This window comes from Sorex araneus, chromosome 5 (genome assembly GCF_027595985.1).
Source record: "Sorex araneus isolate mSorAra2 chromosome 5, mSorAra2.pri, whole genome shotgun sequence".
In the NCBI taxonomy this organism is placed as follows: domain Eukaryota; kingdom Metazoa; phylum Chordata; class Mammalia; order Eulipotyphla; family Soricidae; genus Sorex; species Sorex araneus.
In genome coordinates, this window is record NC_073306.1 from 180,151,481 (window position 1) to 180,168,350 (window position 16,870).

The following is a 16,870-nucleotide window of genomic DNA, read 5'->3' on the forward strand; positions in this document are numbered from 1 at the left end:
GAGGAAAAGGAGATATCAAAGCTGAGCTGAATTTTATAGCTTAAGTGATGGAAGGTGCCAATCAATGAAACAGAGATCCTTGGAAGAGGTTCAGGTTTGAAAGAAAAATATAGTAATTTCAATCTTAGGAATGTTGTTGATTTTGAAATTTCTTTGGCCATCAAAGAGGACATGTTAAATTGAAACTAGCCTCGAGCTTGAGTATCTGATGAGAGCTATGAATATGAATATCCCAGCCATGATCGTTCAAGTAAAGGGTTAGATACTAGAGTGAGAAAGGAGAGACTTGTACTTTTATGTAGATACCTCTGGTTTTAAGTAAAGGATGGAAATATAGAAAAAAATCTTAATGTAATCTGGTAAATCCAGTTCATCCATGCCCATAGTTGAAGTATACTGAATAGTATTTGGTGATCACTTGATACATTGTTTAATGGTCCACAGAGACCAATGTTATTAACATTTCCATATTGAAGCTAAAAGTCGACTTCCTCTTTCTCCTTATCAAGAAACAGAAAAGGAAATATCAGTACTTTTACTTCAATGAACTATTTTTTTTTAACCAAGCCTATGCTTTACTTTTTGTTTTAAAAGATTTTGGAGGATCTCCTAAGCACAGAAGGGCCAGGGCTGTTTTGGGGCAATTCTTGGTCAACGGGATTAGTGGTTCAATACAAGGACACACTGTTGGTCAGGTCCGGCACTGCCAGGGCTCAACAGTGCCGCTCAAGCGGTGCTCAGGGCCTTCCAGAACCACACCAGGCAGTGCTCAGGGGCCCCCAGGCCTGCACCTGGTGACGCTTGGAGGACCATGTGATGTCATATGAGGGTTGAGCTGGTATTGGCATATGCAAGGCACACATGCATCTTAACCACTATACTATCTTTCTTCTCTCCCCAGGCCTACACTTGAAAATATTATTTCTTTATAGTACACGCATATAAACTCAAAAAATAATACTACTGTATGTAGTAATTTTTTCATTTGTCATGTATTAATTTTACTATTAAAGTATATTTTAAATTATTTTTGCACAGTTACATAAAGATACACTTGTGATTTTAAATGGGCCAGATGCTGGCAAATTATACTTGGAGCTTACATTAAAGTAACATCCCTGGGGCTGGAGCGATAGCACAGCGGGTAGGGCATTTGCTTTGCACATGACCGACCCGGGTTCGATTCCCAGCATCCCATATAGTCCCCTGAGCACCACCAGGGATAATTCCTGAGTGCAGAGCCAGGAGTAACCCCTGTGCAGAGCCAGGTGTGACCCAAAAAGCAAAATAAATAAATAAATAAATAAAAATAAAGTAACATCCCTTATTTCTTTCATGACCCTGTGGGGTAGCGTTGTTATCCCTGTTTGGCAGGAGGGGAAAACAGCCCAGGAAGGATAAGAAATTGTTTCCACAACCCGAGTGCCCTAAAACAGGTGACTGTTATAGAAATTTTGGTACATCTACACAATGGAAAACTATGCAGCTGTTAGGAGAGATGAAGTCATGAAATTTGCTTATAAATGGATAGACATGGAGAGTATCATGCTAAGTTAAATGAGTCAGAAAGAGAGGGACAGACAGAGAAGGACTGCACTCATTTGTGGAGTATAAAATAACATCACATGAGGCTGACACTCAAGGACAGTACATACAAGGACCAGGGGGATTGCCCCATAGCTGGAAGACTGCTTCATGAGCAGAGGGGAGACAGCACATGGAATAGAGGAGGGATCACTAAGAAAATGATGGCTGGAGGAACCAGCTGGGATGGGAGATGCATGCTGAAAGTAAATAATGGACCAAACATGATGACCTCTCGGTGTCTGTGTTGCAAGCCATAATGCCCAAAAGTAGAGAGAGAGTATGGGGAATATTGTCTGCCACAGAGGCAGGGGGAGGGTGGGAAAGGGGGAGTATACTCGGGATATTAGTGGTGGGGAATGTGCACTGGTGGAGGGATGGGTGTTTGATCATTGTGAGATTGTAACCCAAACATGAAAGCTTATAACTATCTCATGGTGATTCAATAAAATTTAAAATTTTTTTAAAAAAAAAATTTAAATAAATAAATAAATAAATGAAATAAAGAAATTGTTTCCAAGTCACAGATACTTAGTGACAGAACCAGAATTCGGCTTGGGAAGTCTCCTTCAGTCATCACACAAGATGAACTCCTGTGGGAGACGACTTAAACTCCACTGGGCCCATTTTTTTGTTTTTAACTTTGACTTCAAGTGTAAGACTTCAGTAAGACATTTAGGAGCGACGTGAAGGTTTGCAGATTCTGGTCGGCATGGAAGACCTGTTTAGACCCGCAACTCCATACCAAGAGCAAATTTCCCTTGGGCTGTCTGGGGTGAGACAGCCCTTAAGGTCGCTTTGGCCCCTGGGAGTCTTCTGGTGGGTGGAAATAATAGGTGAGACACTGATTGGATTTTAATATCATGTTTTTGGAACCATTAGTCACGCCAGAGAGAGATATATATTTTTTTACTCGAAACAGAGGTGTGTCCAGACATGAAGGCACAGCAAAAATATTTAGCTAAAAGGCCCCATAAAAATGAAGGTGGAAGGTTTGGTGGTTTATGTCATCCGGCAAAACTCTGGAGTCATGTCATTGCCAGTGGGACTAACTGGCGGATCCTGACAGCCCGAAGGGCCGCTGCTGCTACTCTCGCCTTCAGGCTCATCCAAACCCCCTGCCCAGGGAAGCAGACCACCACAGGCTCTCAGAGGAGACCCCCATCCTTCTTTGCCCGTTCTTCTCTGGCTGGCTGCTCCCCACCACACTCCCTCCCCTAATTACAACTCTCAAGCTCTGCAAGGTCAGCTTGTAGCTGCAGGACTTGGCAGGGAAACCAACGGGGAAATAAGTTTTACTTCATAGTTAGTGCAAAGACTTTATTTCTGATCTGACAAAAAGGGGGAAAATGATTAGGAAAGAAAAAAAAAAGATAGGGGCTGGAGCCATAGCATAGCAGGTAGGGCGTTTGTGCTGCACACGGCCGACCTGGGTTCGATTCCCAGCATCCCATATGGTCCCCTGAGTACTGCCAAGAGTAATTCCTGAGTACATGAGCCAGGAGTAACCCCTTATGCATCGCCAAATGTGACCCAAAAAGAAAAAAATAAAATAAAAAGATAGAATAGTCTCTTCTTGTGCCAGCATTATCTTTTGAGAGACTGTGACCAAAGGATTCCAAAAGTCATTCCCAGGTTAATTCAAAAGCTCTCCCAATTCAGCAGTGGTAACAATAATAATAGGTTAAAAGTTGATAATAAAGTTTACTGTTCAGGGATGCCTAAATGCCAGGAGTGCCTCTAAATATTTTATAAGTATTATGTCTTTTGAAAGTTCACAATCACCCAAGCATATAGATAATACTCTCCACGCTCCTTGTTAGATGAGGAAACTAAAACATAGATTTGTCCAAGTTTGCACAACAATGATCAAATCCACAATTTCCACCCCTAGAGATTCCCAGAGTTCTCAGCTCAGAGCCTACCCCCGAACACCTGAGCCTGCCACCTGCCAATGTTTGACCTGGAAACCAGGACCTATTCGCCTCTCTAAGGGGAGGAGAGCTGGGTCAGAGTTGTCTTCCCTCATGGGCTTGAATGACTGGAAGTAAGGCAGAAGGCAGGCTAGAGGGGACCAACATGTCTCTGAAGAAATAACAAACAATGCTAATTCTACAACAGTTAAGGCAGAATGGGAATCTTCCAGCTCATTCTAGAAGCATGGGGCAAGGAACACAAGCAACGAGAAGCTTCCGGGTGACTCCTGATGAAGGACATGAAAGAAATATTCCCTCACTCTCTCTTCCCCTCTACCCACCCCTCCCCCTCCCAGCCTGGGATATGAGACTTTGGTTCCCTCTATCTATGCAGTCTGTCCTTGATAACCATTGATAACAATGCGGGCACTCTCACTGTGGGAACAGCCAATCCTGACATTAAAAACTCTCGGGGCAGAGTCTTCCCACATCTTTCTCCAGACATAACCATTTGCTCTCTTCTCTTGATTCTTTATGTGTCCTTCTTTCTGTAACTTCACCAAGTTTGGCTTGGTGCCATGTTCTCTCTCTTATGAATCAGGTAGATTTTAAAGGCCCTGTCTTTGTGGCGAGTGGAATTTCTCTTTGTCCCTGGCTCATCGTAATAGGTTTCTAATTAATCTCTCCGTGTGTGTTTATGTATAAGGAGCCGAAGAATAGAACTATGGATAACACACTGCACAGACTCAACTTGGTCGCAGGACATTTATTTTCAAGATGCTAATAGTCTCCATTTGTCGCGCACAAGCAGTTCCAAAACCTCAGGCTAGCATCACCGTGAACTTCAGCCCACCAATACTCCTTCCATGGAACTCTGCCACGGTGGCAAACAGCAACTTCCTGCACAAAAGGGCAGACATTCTGAGTCATCTTCACTCCCATGATTCAGAACAGAAACGCTGGGCACTTGAAAACTGATTCCGTTTCGGAGAAAAACAACCAGCCTGCCCGAGCCCCTTTGCCCTCCACTGGCCTATTTTCAAGTGGAATGGTCAGCTTCTCACTGGACCGCACCCTGAGCACGCCCACCTAGATTATGAGCATTCAGGAAATTGCTAGCCTTTACCATCAGATTGGCAGCAATTCCCAAAATAAAAATACCCCAGTCCATATGCCACGTTTGCACTAACTAACGATGAATCAGAGGGCAGGGACCCTCCCCAGGCTGCCACGGCTCTGCTTCAGCAGGTTTTTCTTAACCATCTTTTGTCACCCCCAGCATCTTGGTAGCATCTCGGCTGATTGTGTAAATCAGGTTATTTATCGGAATGAAGAGGGGTCATCTTTGGTGTGGTTTTGCAGTGGTGCCAGACTTGCCTGGTGCCCAGAAAAGAGATAGTCATGTTGGCATTGTGTCCCCAAAGAATTGCCCGACCACGGCTCCCCAAAAAGCCTGGACTTGTGCCTGCAGCTTCGATTCCATTCATTACCCAATAAAAACAGACCCAGGCATTGAGTCACAGGGAGACACAGAGATTTTCATGATAAACTGTAAAAAGAGAAAAAGCAGGTTACAAGTGTCATACGGCTGGTGGCTGCAATTTTGTACAAGCACATAAACACACACAGATGGAGGGACAGCTGTCAGTAGTGATTACTTCTATCTAGAAAGCTTAGTCGATTTTTCCCCCCCAGCTTTGGGTCACACTTGGCAGTGCTCAGGGCTTATTTCTGGCTCTGTGCTTTAGGGATCACTCCTGGTAGTGGTCAGGGAACCATATGCAGTGAAAGCATCTGAACAAGAGCAAGCTGCTTGCAAGGCAAGCACACAAGTTCCCTGTACTTAGGTTCTCTTATTAGATATTTTGTTTCTGTTTTTGTTTGGGGGCCACAGCTGGTGGTGCTCAAGGCTTACTCCTGGTTCTGCACTCAGGGATCATGCCTGACTGATTTAGCAGTACCAGGGATTAAACCCAGGTCAGACATATGCAAATCAAGTTCCCTCCCCACTGTACTCCGGCTCTAATCTTCTCTTATTAGATTTTTACTGGATCCTTTTCTTGTCTCAATGTTGTATACATTTATTTATTTTTAACAAAGAATGTTGATAAGTAAAAATGAAAAGGTCTTCCATTCTTTCCTGACCTGTGTCAAATGTTCTTTCTAGAAATTTCACAACAGCCCTTATCCAAAAGTATGAGCTAGGCACAATACCTAGGAAGGAAAATAGACATGAGCAGGGCCTCTAAACAACACTAACAGTTTTCCCCCTTGAGCTACGTCGTCTGAAAGTGTTGGCTGGTATCCACTCAGGAATCCTTTGACTGAGAGAAGCTCTCAAACAGTGCTCGGGGATCCTGGGAGTGACTCCCCATAATTCCCCACCAGCCGAGAAGGGAATTCAATTCTCAACGGGAATACATTGTGCTGCTCAGGCTCAGGAGGCTTGTGGTGCAAGTGTTGGCACAGCATCCATTCCCCCATGACCACTGAGCTATCTCCCTGGCCACTTGGAGTTTTTCTCTGATTCACAAAGCACCCAACACCCAAGTCAATGTCCCGCACCCGTAGATAGCAATAGCAGAGTCCCCGTTTTTAAATGACAGACTATGCATATCCTTGGGCATGTTCTGGACATCTGGAAGGTTCCATCAAATCTTACTTTCTAAAAATGAAAATCTATCTCTTGAGCTAGAGAGATAGCACAGGGTTTTGGGTACATGTCTTACAAGTGACTCACCAAGTTCTACCCATGGTACTGCATATGGTGCCCCAGGTTTTGCCAGAAGCGATTCCTGAGCACAGAGCCAGGAGTAAACTCTGAATGTCACTGGGTGTGGTTCACTCACACCCTCCCCCCTACATCTTTTAAATGAAAAACGTTTTTGTGGTTCCAGGGACCCGACCTAGGTTCTCACACATTCAAAGCATGTGCTCTCCTATGGAACCAGATTTCCAGCAGTGAAACAGACAACTTTGATTAAAATTTTTCACCAAAGCTTTATATAATTTTGCCATAATTAATGAATGCATAAAAAGTAAAATTGATGTCACCAAATATAAAATGTAATGACTTAGCTCTGGGTGTCGAAACATAACTCCCTCCCCACAAAGTAACAAAGCAAAGGTGAGAATTACAGGGAGCTCGAGTTCTCATGGTTTATTTTTAGATTTCTCAAGCCATAGAGGCTGCATTTTATTCCCCAAAGTTCTTAATTTTCAAAGCTCAGAAGTATGTCAAAATTCCAGAGATAAGAAAACGTGAGATGAAATTTAACATGCAATTAATTTTCAAAAGAATTTTGACCTGTGACTTATTTAGTATGTTAGGTTCAATCCAAGGAATCCCTAGAAGATAATCACAAATTTATGTTTCTGGCCAGAGAGATAGTACAGTGGGTACGGCACTTGCCTTGCATGTAGCCAATTCAGGTTTGATCCCCAGTACCATACATACATGGTCTCCCAAGCACTGTCAGGAGAGATCCCTGAGTGCAGAGCTAGGATTAAGCCCTGAGCACTGCCAAGTGTGGCATACACACACACACACACACACACACACACACACACACACACACACACAGAGCTTTGTCTGTCACATGCAGAAGAACAGCAGAAACATTTATGTGCAGGCTTAGCAGAGGAGGAAGTGAGGATCAAGTCTTTGTTCTTTCCCATGGCTTGGATTGGTGTTACTGTCCCCAACATTCACATGAATCCTCATTACATTGTCATTGCTGTCAGCTCCTTAAGGCTTGAGGAACTTGCTTTAAGGGTTCCTGGCTACATTCCCTCAGCTCACCTCTTTACTCCCACCTCTCACAAGGCCTGAGACTTCTTTCAAACTCCGGGCTTCACTGGAACACCATCAACCAATAAGTTCAACAACATAAAATTATTCTTACTCCACAAACATGTATGGAATGCCTTATGTGTGCTAAGCTAGCTGCTATGGGTCATGGGAAGGACAAGGAAGGTCCCTTACCTCCTTTTAGAGAGTCTTGCAGTCCTGCAAGGAAATGCAAAAGTGCAAATAAAACACCCAAATATTTGTTTCATGTTTACTTTTTGTAAGTCTTTGGAAGGAAAGCATAGTAAATAATGATATGACTCATCAGAATTTCCAGACTAACCTGAAGAGTCATACTAGGCCTCTGTGAAGAAGTCCCTCAGAGTTACACACAGAGAAATGGGCCCAAGTGATGGAATCAAGTACCCTGTGAATCGCACCAGGTCATAAATTAAACTAAACAGTTGGGCCAGGGAGATAGCACAGGGATTCATGTCCTTGCCTTTCATGTATCTGATGCTAGCACCACATACGGTCTCCCGAGCACCCCCAGTAGTAATTTCTGTAGGAGGACATTGGATCATACAGATATCTTAAACAGCAAGTGGTATGTTGAACATAAGAACAGGGAGAAGCAATGGATTCAGGATCTTTTTAAAAAAAAAATATGCAAAATGGGGTCAGAGAGATAGTACAAAGAATTAAGGAGTAGTGCTTGCATGCAGCCAAGCCTGGTTCAATCCCTGGCACCACATCTGGTCCCCCAAATACCACCAGAAATGGTCTCTGAGTACAGAGCCAGGACTAAACCCTGAGCACTGCTGGGTGTACAGAGCCTTCAAAGAAAAGGACGGAAGGAAGGAAAAGAGGAAGGGACAGAAGAAGGAAGAAAGGAAGGAAGGAAGGAAGGAAGGAAGGAAGGAAGGAAGGAAGGAAGGAAGGAAGGAAGGAAGGAAGGAAGGAAGGAAGGAAGGAAGGAAGGAAGGAAGGAAGGGAGGGAGGGAGGGAGGGAGGGAGGGAATATGCAGAAAACAAAAAGGCAACAGGAAAACAGATCTGTAAGATTTACATAATAAAAGGTTTCCATTTCTATTAAGATTTCAATGATTCTTGTCCATTTTAATTTCATAGGTTTAAAACTTTGTTGACTTCATTGGACAGAATAATTGAATCCATAAGTAGTAGCTTTTTTTCCCCACTAAAATTCCTCTCTGAACCATCCAAGGTGACAGTAGTATAGAGCATCACTCCTAAAAAAAGGCATGTTATCTAAATGTGTAATGCATATTGAGCTTCAATTATACACAAGATAGGGTCCTTTTCCTCAGGGGCTTCCATCTCTAACAGTAAATGAGCATTTCTTGAGACAAAATCAAACAAGAAACCATGAAAGCCCAGTGAATCTCAGTATCATTTCAGGACTAATGAACAGGTTAGAAAAATGAACTAGAAAAGGAGCTACAGTTGATGAGATTGGAGAAAAACCTGGTATCCATGGAAACTGAGGAAAAGCCAACTAGATACAGATAATGTCACCAAAGCCTTTCGTTGAAATAGTAAAAAAGAGGCAGAATGAGAAAGGTTATTAGAAAAAATCTGCAGATCCATAACAAAAGAATAGAGAAAACAAAAGTCAGCAGTGAGCCAGAAGGGAGAAGAAGATTAAATAAATAAATAAATAAATAAATAAATAAATAGAAACGACAACTGTAGATTATTTTTTTTTAATTTATTTATTTTTAATTAGAGAATCACCGTGAGGGTACAGTTACAGATTTATACACTTTTGTGCTTATACTTCCCTCATACAAAGTTTGGGAACCCATCCCTTCACCAGTGCCCATTCTCCACCACCCATAAACCCAGTGTCCCTCCCACCCTCCCCAATCCCATCTCCCCCCCACCCCACCCTGCCACTGTGGCAAGGCATTCCCTTCTGTTTTCTCTCTCTAATTAGCTGTTGTGGTTTGCAATAAAGGTGTTGAGTGGCCGCTGTGCTCAGTCTCTAGCCCTCATTCAGCCCGCAACTCCCTTCCCCCACATGGCCTTCGACTACAATGTAGTTGGTGATCGCTTCTCTGAGTAGATTATTTTTTGACTGATTGATTCATTTCTATCTTGCCTTGTTCCAAAAGGATTAAGGTGGGCTTATAGGCATTTCAATATACAGCAGGAAAAAGTAAATTAAGAAGAGGAATGAAAGGAGAAAGCAAACAAGGGCGGTGTTCTAAAATGAGGTCAGGAATGTGGCTAAATATGCATACAGCTCTGGGCCTCACCCCATTTGAGGAATTGGATCAAACAAGTGAGCTAGACAACTGGGGAAAACTCACCATCCCTTATCTCGCTTTTTTCTCTTGACTCCATTGTTCTCTGGAGTTTGTTCCGTTTCAAAGTCCAGACGGGGCTGCAGACCCAGGGAAAAGTGTGTTGCTTCCATTGGAGACGCATCCTGAGTCAGAAGATGCCCAGAATTCTCAGCACCATTGTTGTACCAACTCTTGACCGAGGGAAAAACAACTCCACACTTACATCCCCCAGCCATCTCCTGTGGAAATAGAAGGTGACACGTCTTCTATTAGCTATAGAGTAGCTATATAGTCTCTCAGTAACATGAATGGGTGAAAATATGGGTTGCTCAAAGGGACCTGAGAGACAGAATAAGGATGAAGGAACATGTCTTGCCTACAGATGATTCTGCTTATAATCCTGGCACCGCATTTTCACCTGAGCATAGCTGGGTGCAGCTCTGGAGCTTCCCAAGCACTCCAGGGTGGCCTGGGTCATCCCCGGCACCACAGTCCCTGGACAGCACCTTAGCCTCAGTCCCCTTCATTGAACTGCTGCCCTGGTTGGCTGAGAATCACTAGGAAGGCTGCTTAGGAGGCAAAAAAAAATTTTTTTTCTCTTTTGATTCAAGTCTAAGTTGCATTGAACTTAGAGCAAAAATGGAAGGGCATAGTACAAGATACAGCAGCCACTAAGTAGCAACACTGCGACACTATTATGTGGCTTCTGGCCTCTTCTCCACTGGCCTGCAAAAGTTCTCCAGCGCTACCTCTTATCTTTTACCCACTGGACATTATCCATTGGCATTGGACATGGGTTTGTTCACAGAAAGTGCTCAATGAGTGCTTGCTAATAGCAAGTATGTGTTGTTGAGTGGAAAACAAAGCATGCCTCCGGAGTCCAGCTGGTTTTGGTGATTAGAACTTCGCGTGAAGGTTCTCTGGGCTGCTGTGTTCTCTGGGAAAAGTAGAGAGTGTTCCATAGCAATACCTACCAGCTTATTTTCGTTCTCATCTTGGGGATGGATGTTCCTAAGCGGAATATTCCTCCCCTCACATCTGCTCTCTGGAGATGGAGCAGGCTGACTTATTAGAGAATTTGGATGCATTCACAGAAGAGGCACATTGAGTCCAAGAGTTGGAAAGAAGACAACCCTGGGGAGATCTCACCAGTACTGAAGTTCAGTTGTGTGACCACAGAGGAACCCCAAATGGCCAACCAACCTCTGGGATGAACTGGGCGATCTAAGTTTGCAGTTCTTGCTTTAGAGCAATTTCTAAGAAGCCTAGAGAAGAGCAGTTCTGCAGTGGCTAGGAGCTGCAGTTTTTAAGATCCCCCCCAGTCTTTCCCAGGAATTCCCAGTCTTTCCTGTCTTTCCCTGTAATACCCAGTCTTTTCTGTTCACTCCGATTTTGTTGTTGTCATTTAGGAAGCCCCACTCAGCAGTGCTCAGGGCTTACTCCGGCCTCTGTGCTCAGGCAGGCATTATTCCTGGTGGTGGTCAGGGGACCGTATGTGGTGCCAGGGCAGAAGCGAGGTCGATTGCCTGCAAGGTGAGCACCCCACCTGCTGCAGTATTGCTCTAGCCCTATTCACCCCGATTTAGCACTAGCTGGTGGGTCCTGCTCTGTGTAATATTGCTCTTGCAGGCCAGAGATGAAATCATGGTAGTGCTTTATGAGCTTTTGCAGCTGCACAATGTCTTGAGAGACTCTTGCTGGAGCAAGAAAACACGCCTGCAGAGCTTGGAACGAAGTCAGTTTTTAAGGTGCCAGGGAGCAGCCTTCTTTTGCAGAGCCTCCATCCTTGTCAAAACTTAATTCCTAGGCCTCCGGGCCCGTGGGCTGCTCCAATGTCTCTCTAGAGCCTTCCTAAGGCGCTGCCCTGTGCTGCTGTTGAGGCAGGGTCAGAGCTGGCACCATCTGTGTCTGATTATTTTCTCTAGGTCAGAACCTCATGGGCCAGGTTCCTATTAGACTCAGCCCCAATCCTGTGTTTTGGAACTAAGAAATTCTCATAACTCCACCTGAAAGATTTTCCCTAAAGTGATGAAAACTATTGAAAGGGACAAAAAACGTTGGATGAAACAAAAACGTTGGATGAAACAAAGTTCTTGAAACAGTGTTTTATTTTGGTGATTGAGCCCAAAGACTCAAACTTAAAAAAAAATAATTATTACGAATTGTTTTCTGAAGAGTGTTAGTTTTTTAAATACAGATGACAGTGTAAACCCATTTTTGCAAAACACAAACGAACAAAAGCTAGTCCAACTGCATACTCATTTACTTATGAGAACCTGTACGGGGACGAAAAGGACTTGAACAAGAAAAACACAGGATGTTTAATGTGATTAGTCCCACTAGAAGGAAGTACCAACATGTCTTTCAGTGATTATTTCTGTGGTATGAGAATGTTAATGTCTTTCATTTTCTTCAATATCTTTATATTTTCTAAAATTTCCAAATATGTGCATGTATTATGTTTAAATCAGAACACAAAGAGGCAAGAGTTGTGTGTTGTTATTTGGGAGGGGGATTCCCAGCCCTGCTCAGGGGCCCCAGGGCCATTCTATGTGATAATAGACAGATTATTCAGGCCTGACGGTTCCCTGTGGTGATGCTCAGGCCTGAGGATGCTGGGTGCCACCAGGACCACACCCAAAGGTCATGGAGGGTCCACACCATGTACCAAGCATCAAACTTGGGACCCATGCACATGACTTTCAACCTTTTGAACAGTCCCTCAAAAAGTAATTTTGAGGGCTGGAGTGATAGCACAGCAGGTAGGGCGTTTGCCTTGCACGCGGCCGACCCAGGTTTGATTCCCAACATCCCATATGGTCCCCTGAGCACTGCCAGGAATGATTCCTGAGTGCAGAGTAACCCCTGTGCATCGCCGGGTGTGGCCCAAAAATAAAAAAAAAAGTAATTTTGAGTCTCCCCAGCCCCCAACTTATATGTTGTTTTACACAAGAACCTTTAAGAAGTCAGTGCGTGAGAGAATCACACATTTAGGCTCCTCAGCATTTCCGGAGACTTTTCCTTTGCTGGGGAAGCCGGCAGTGATTGAGCACTGACATGGAAATAAGGACAGAGTGGGTCAGAAGCTCACAGCTATGGACACTTTTCACGGGCTCTAGGGTAGTAAGTGGCCAGTGAGGAAGGGCCTTGTGAATCCGAGGTGAGAGATGGGAGCATGAAACCACCAGGGCTCTCCTCCCCAGCACTGTTCCTCATCCCTCCCGTTTCTCAGAGTCCAATTTGTTAATGAGGTCAATAGTGTCCGTCATGCAACACACTGAAGATATTTCTCTCATTAAGGACCTTGGGAATCTTTTAGTAAGAGTGGGAACACCTACATCATAAGTGTCTGGCTCTAGCTAGCAGTTCTGGAACTCTGGAAAAGGCTCCACAGACAGATGGGGGTTGAGAAAAGAGTGAGTCATCTAAAAGTGGTCAAAAGTAATCACTGCTAAAAGGAGGAAAGAATACTTAATACAATTTTTAGATTTGGAAAAATCTTATTCTCGGGTAGGGGCAAGGATGTGTTAAAGCTCCAGTGAAATCAATGTTTGGAAATGGTAGTTACTCATAAAAAGACAAGTTCTGTGGACACTATCATTTTTTAATGTATTTGTTTATTCATCAAAAATATCTATGTTACACCTATGTTTGTTGCAACACTGTATACAATAATCAAAATCTGGAAACAACCCAAATGCCCAGCAATAGATAAGTGGATAAAGAAATTGTGGTCCATATACACAGTGGAATACTACTCAGCTGTAAGAGAAGATGAAATCTTGTTTTTAGCTACAACATGGATGGAATTATAGGGTGTCATGTAAACACAATAATAAAGAAAGAGAGAGACAAATACTGGAAAACATCGCTTGTATGGGATATAAAGAAACAAAACAAGGGAAGGGACAGTAGCCAATGAAAACATCCCCTTAGACTTAGAACACAGAACTGAAGTCTCCAAGCAGGGTGGAGGGAGGATAAAAGGGGAGGGAAGGAAGAAAGGAACTAAAAGGGACAGAAGGACATTAGTGTGAGGGTATTTGGCATTTTTGGTGATTGTGGAGACACAATACCTTGCACATCACTTGTATCACTGGTATCACTTGTCATCTCGTTGCTCATCGATTTGCTCGAGTGGGCGCCAGTAATGCCAGTAATTCATCCCTGTCGCGTGCTAGTGGGGCATAATGGAGTCTGCTCGCTCCAGGAACATGAAGAACACCAAACCGTTCATTCAGGGTCTTGACAAAGAAGTCTGACCATATCATAGGTGGGCATCCACACGGTCTTTTGACGTCCCATGGAATCCAGTCGGTAACAGCTCTAGTGCAGCGGTTGTCTCATGTCCGGCCCATCTGATCTTCGATGCCTTGGCAAACAAGACAGCGTCCCTGATTCTCAACCATCGACCGAGGAGGTCAGAAGTCCGGATTCCTTCTCTCACTCGAGTGAAACGTGATACTCCAAGCATAGCTCTTTAGATTCCTCTTTGGGAGACCCGAATAGCGTTCTCATCCTGTTTTCGTAGGGCCCAGGTCTCTGAGGCGTATGTTAGTGTTACCTTGCACATGCGAAACATAAATAATAACACTATCATAATCTCAGCCACACCCAGTTTATTAATGAGACTCCCCGTTTTCCATTCTCAAGAGAACGGTTTTTGGAGTAGGGTGAAAAGTGGGCAAGAATAGCAGCAGAGAGAGCTACAAGTATGGAGATGCAGTGAATTACCAAGGGGTGTTAGTGAAAGGGCTACAGAAAGGGAATGTTCTGGACTGAGGGAATAGTTTGTTCCGACAAGTAGTTCTTTATAGCTTGGAGAGGAATGTAGAAAGATAAGAAAAGGTCAAATTATAAATGGTATTATCTACAAAAGGCAGGAAGTCATCTATTATCCTAAAAATAATGGAAAGCTATAAAAAAAAAAAGGGTTCTTTTATTTTTGTTTCTCAGCGAGGTTATTCCATGAATAAAACCGAGCATGGACAAACCAAAATATCTGTTGGAAGCAGATTTCAGGGAAGGTGGGGACAATGAAAAACAGTGAAAGATAGTATGGGGCAGATTGCCGCAATAAAGCCAATCAGATTAGCACCTGTGACCTCAAGACGATCTTTGCAGAGTGTATAGGGGGATGGTCCTGCCTTGCATGCAGCTGACCCTGGTATAATTCCTGCACCACAAAGGGTGTCCAAAGCACTGGTAGGCATGCGATCCCTGAGCACAGGCCCCCAAACAAACAAATAGAAAGACTTGTGTGCTGAGACCTACCAGGAGTTCTAAGACAGAGAAACAGGGCTGTTCTACTTCCTGGCCCTTCCTGGCCTTGTGACTCTGGACACATCACTTAATCTCTCTGGGCTTTAGTTGGCTCAATTATCCAGATGAGTTTACTTACTTAACAAGCTTTTCATGACGTTGCAGTAAGACAATAAATGTACTTAGTACATTTATTGTTTTATAACAATAGTGTTGCAAAATAACTAGCTATTGATCTACTATATGACTATAGGTCTACTGCCTATCAAATGAGTGACAGTAGTAAAGAATTAAGTGGCTAGGGGCCCAAAGCAATAGTACAGTGGATAAGAAACTTGGAGTGATCCCTGAGCCCAGAGCCAGAAATAACCCCTGAGCATTGCTGGGTATAGGCCTAAAACAAACAACAACAGTAACGAAAGAATTAAATGGCTATGTGTAGCATGTGTCTGTTAGATTCATAGTACTTTAGGTATACAAAAGAGGGGCAATAAAAACTAGAAAGAAATAGTACTTCCTGCATCCTCATAAATTGAAAGTCATAAACTGAAAGTTGGCTAAATTTTTATCTCCCCATCAGGTCAGTGTTAGAAGTCTGATAAAGAGAATAAATGCTAGTCGTTTCGCTATTAGATGAAACTCTTCAAGAGGCTTGAGAGTAGTAGAGAGAGACTCATGCCAGGACTACAAAGAGAACTTTACTAAGTGTGCTCTTTGCTGGGTGACTGGGATGACTCTAAAACACAGGTGATGAAATCTTTATCTAAAACCCTTGAGCAGATGTGTTTTAAGTTTAGTGCTTGACATTCTTGAGAGGTAATGTAGTGGACAAACCATGTATTACCCAACGCTCCTGGTTTAAGATCTTTACTATGTCTGTGGTGAAATGCAAGAAATATTTGTAATAAGAAGACTTAAAAAAACATAAAAAACTTTAACTTAGTTTAGGTGAAGCTTTTCTACAAAATGAGTTTGCATCCAACCTTTAAAATAAATTCTTTGTTCAGACTTTGGGGATTTTGACTTGCTTTTCGGGACCTGAGATCTTAAATATTTTTCTTTGATTTTGTATAGTTCTTACCCATCCCTTTCTTTCCAGATCCCTTGGTGTCTGCAGAGGAAACGGGTGGCAATGCCTTCAGACCAGTCTTCCTCTACTGAGCTCAGTTCAAGTACTGGAAACGTCTTTACTCATGTCACCTTGGAATCGGTCCTTAAACTCAACCCTTCACAGGACAGGTGTTGGAACATTGTATGACTGAAACGCAAACATGAACAACTTTGTAACTCTGTATCTCACATGGACTCAATTTTTAAAAATTGTTTTAAAAAAGTCAAACCTTCGACAATATGCTGCCTGAGCCCATGTGCTGCTTGTGCAAACGTGGCCAAGCACATGCGGTGCCTGAGCACATGTGTGGCCCACATCTCCCCTCTTGAGATGTGTATTTTCATGCTTTTGTGTCTAAAGCTCAGATGTGTGTAGGGGTTCTCTCCACCCTTGGAGAAGCCCACGTTCGTTCTCTCTTGAGTGCATTACTCTCTTTCCCTCTCTCTCTCTTTCTCTCTCTCTCTCACTCTCTCGCTCTTCTCTCTCTCCCTCCACACCTTAAAAGCCTCCAAATAAAATCCATTTACTTCAAAAAAAAATCAAACCTTTACAAAGATCTGGTTCCCACCCCAGCTTGGTTACACACAGCTCAAGTGCCCTGCACAGAATGCCTTATGTCCATGTAAGTATTCTTTGACAACAAAGGGATTTTGGGTCTATACAGCAAATCTCTGGGGTATAGGTAGGAAGTAGTTCACATCATCAGCTTCTGATTCATAATTCCAGCTTGAGTATTTCCAAGACATCTTTATACGCACACTTGGGGGAGGAGGGGTAGTAAAATTTATTCAGACAACATCCAGATATGTAGGGATAGGAATAGCTAAGTTGTTTCCTTGTTAGCTAATAACCTGAACCAAGTTTTCTCACAAGCTCCCTCCCATGCTGGGAAAATATG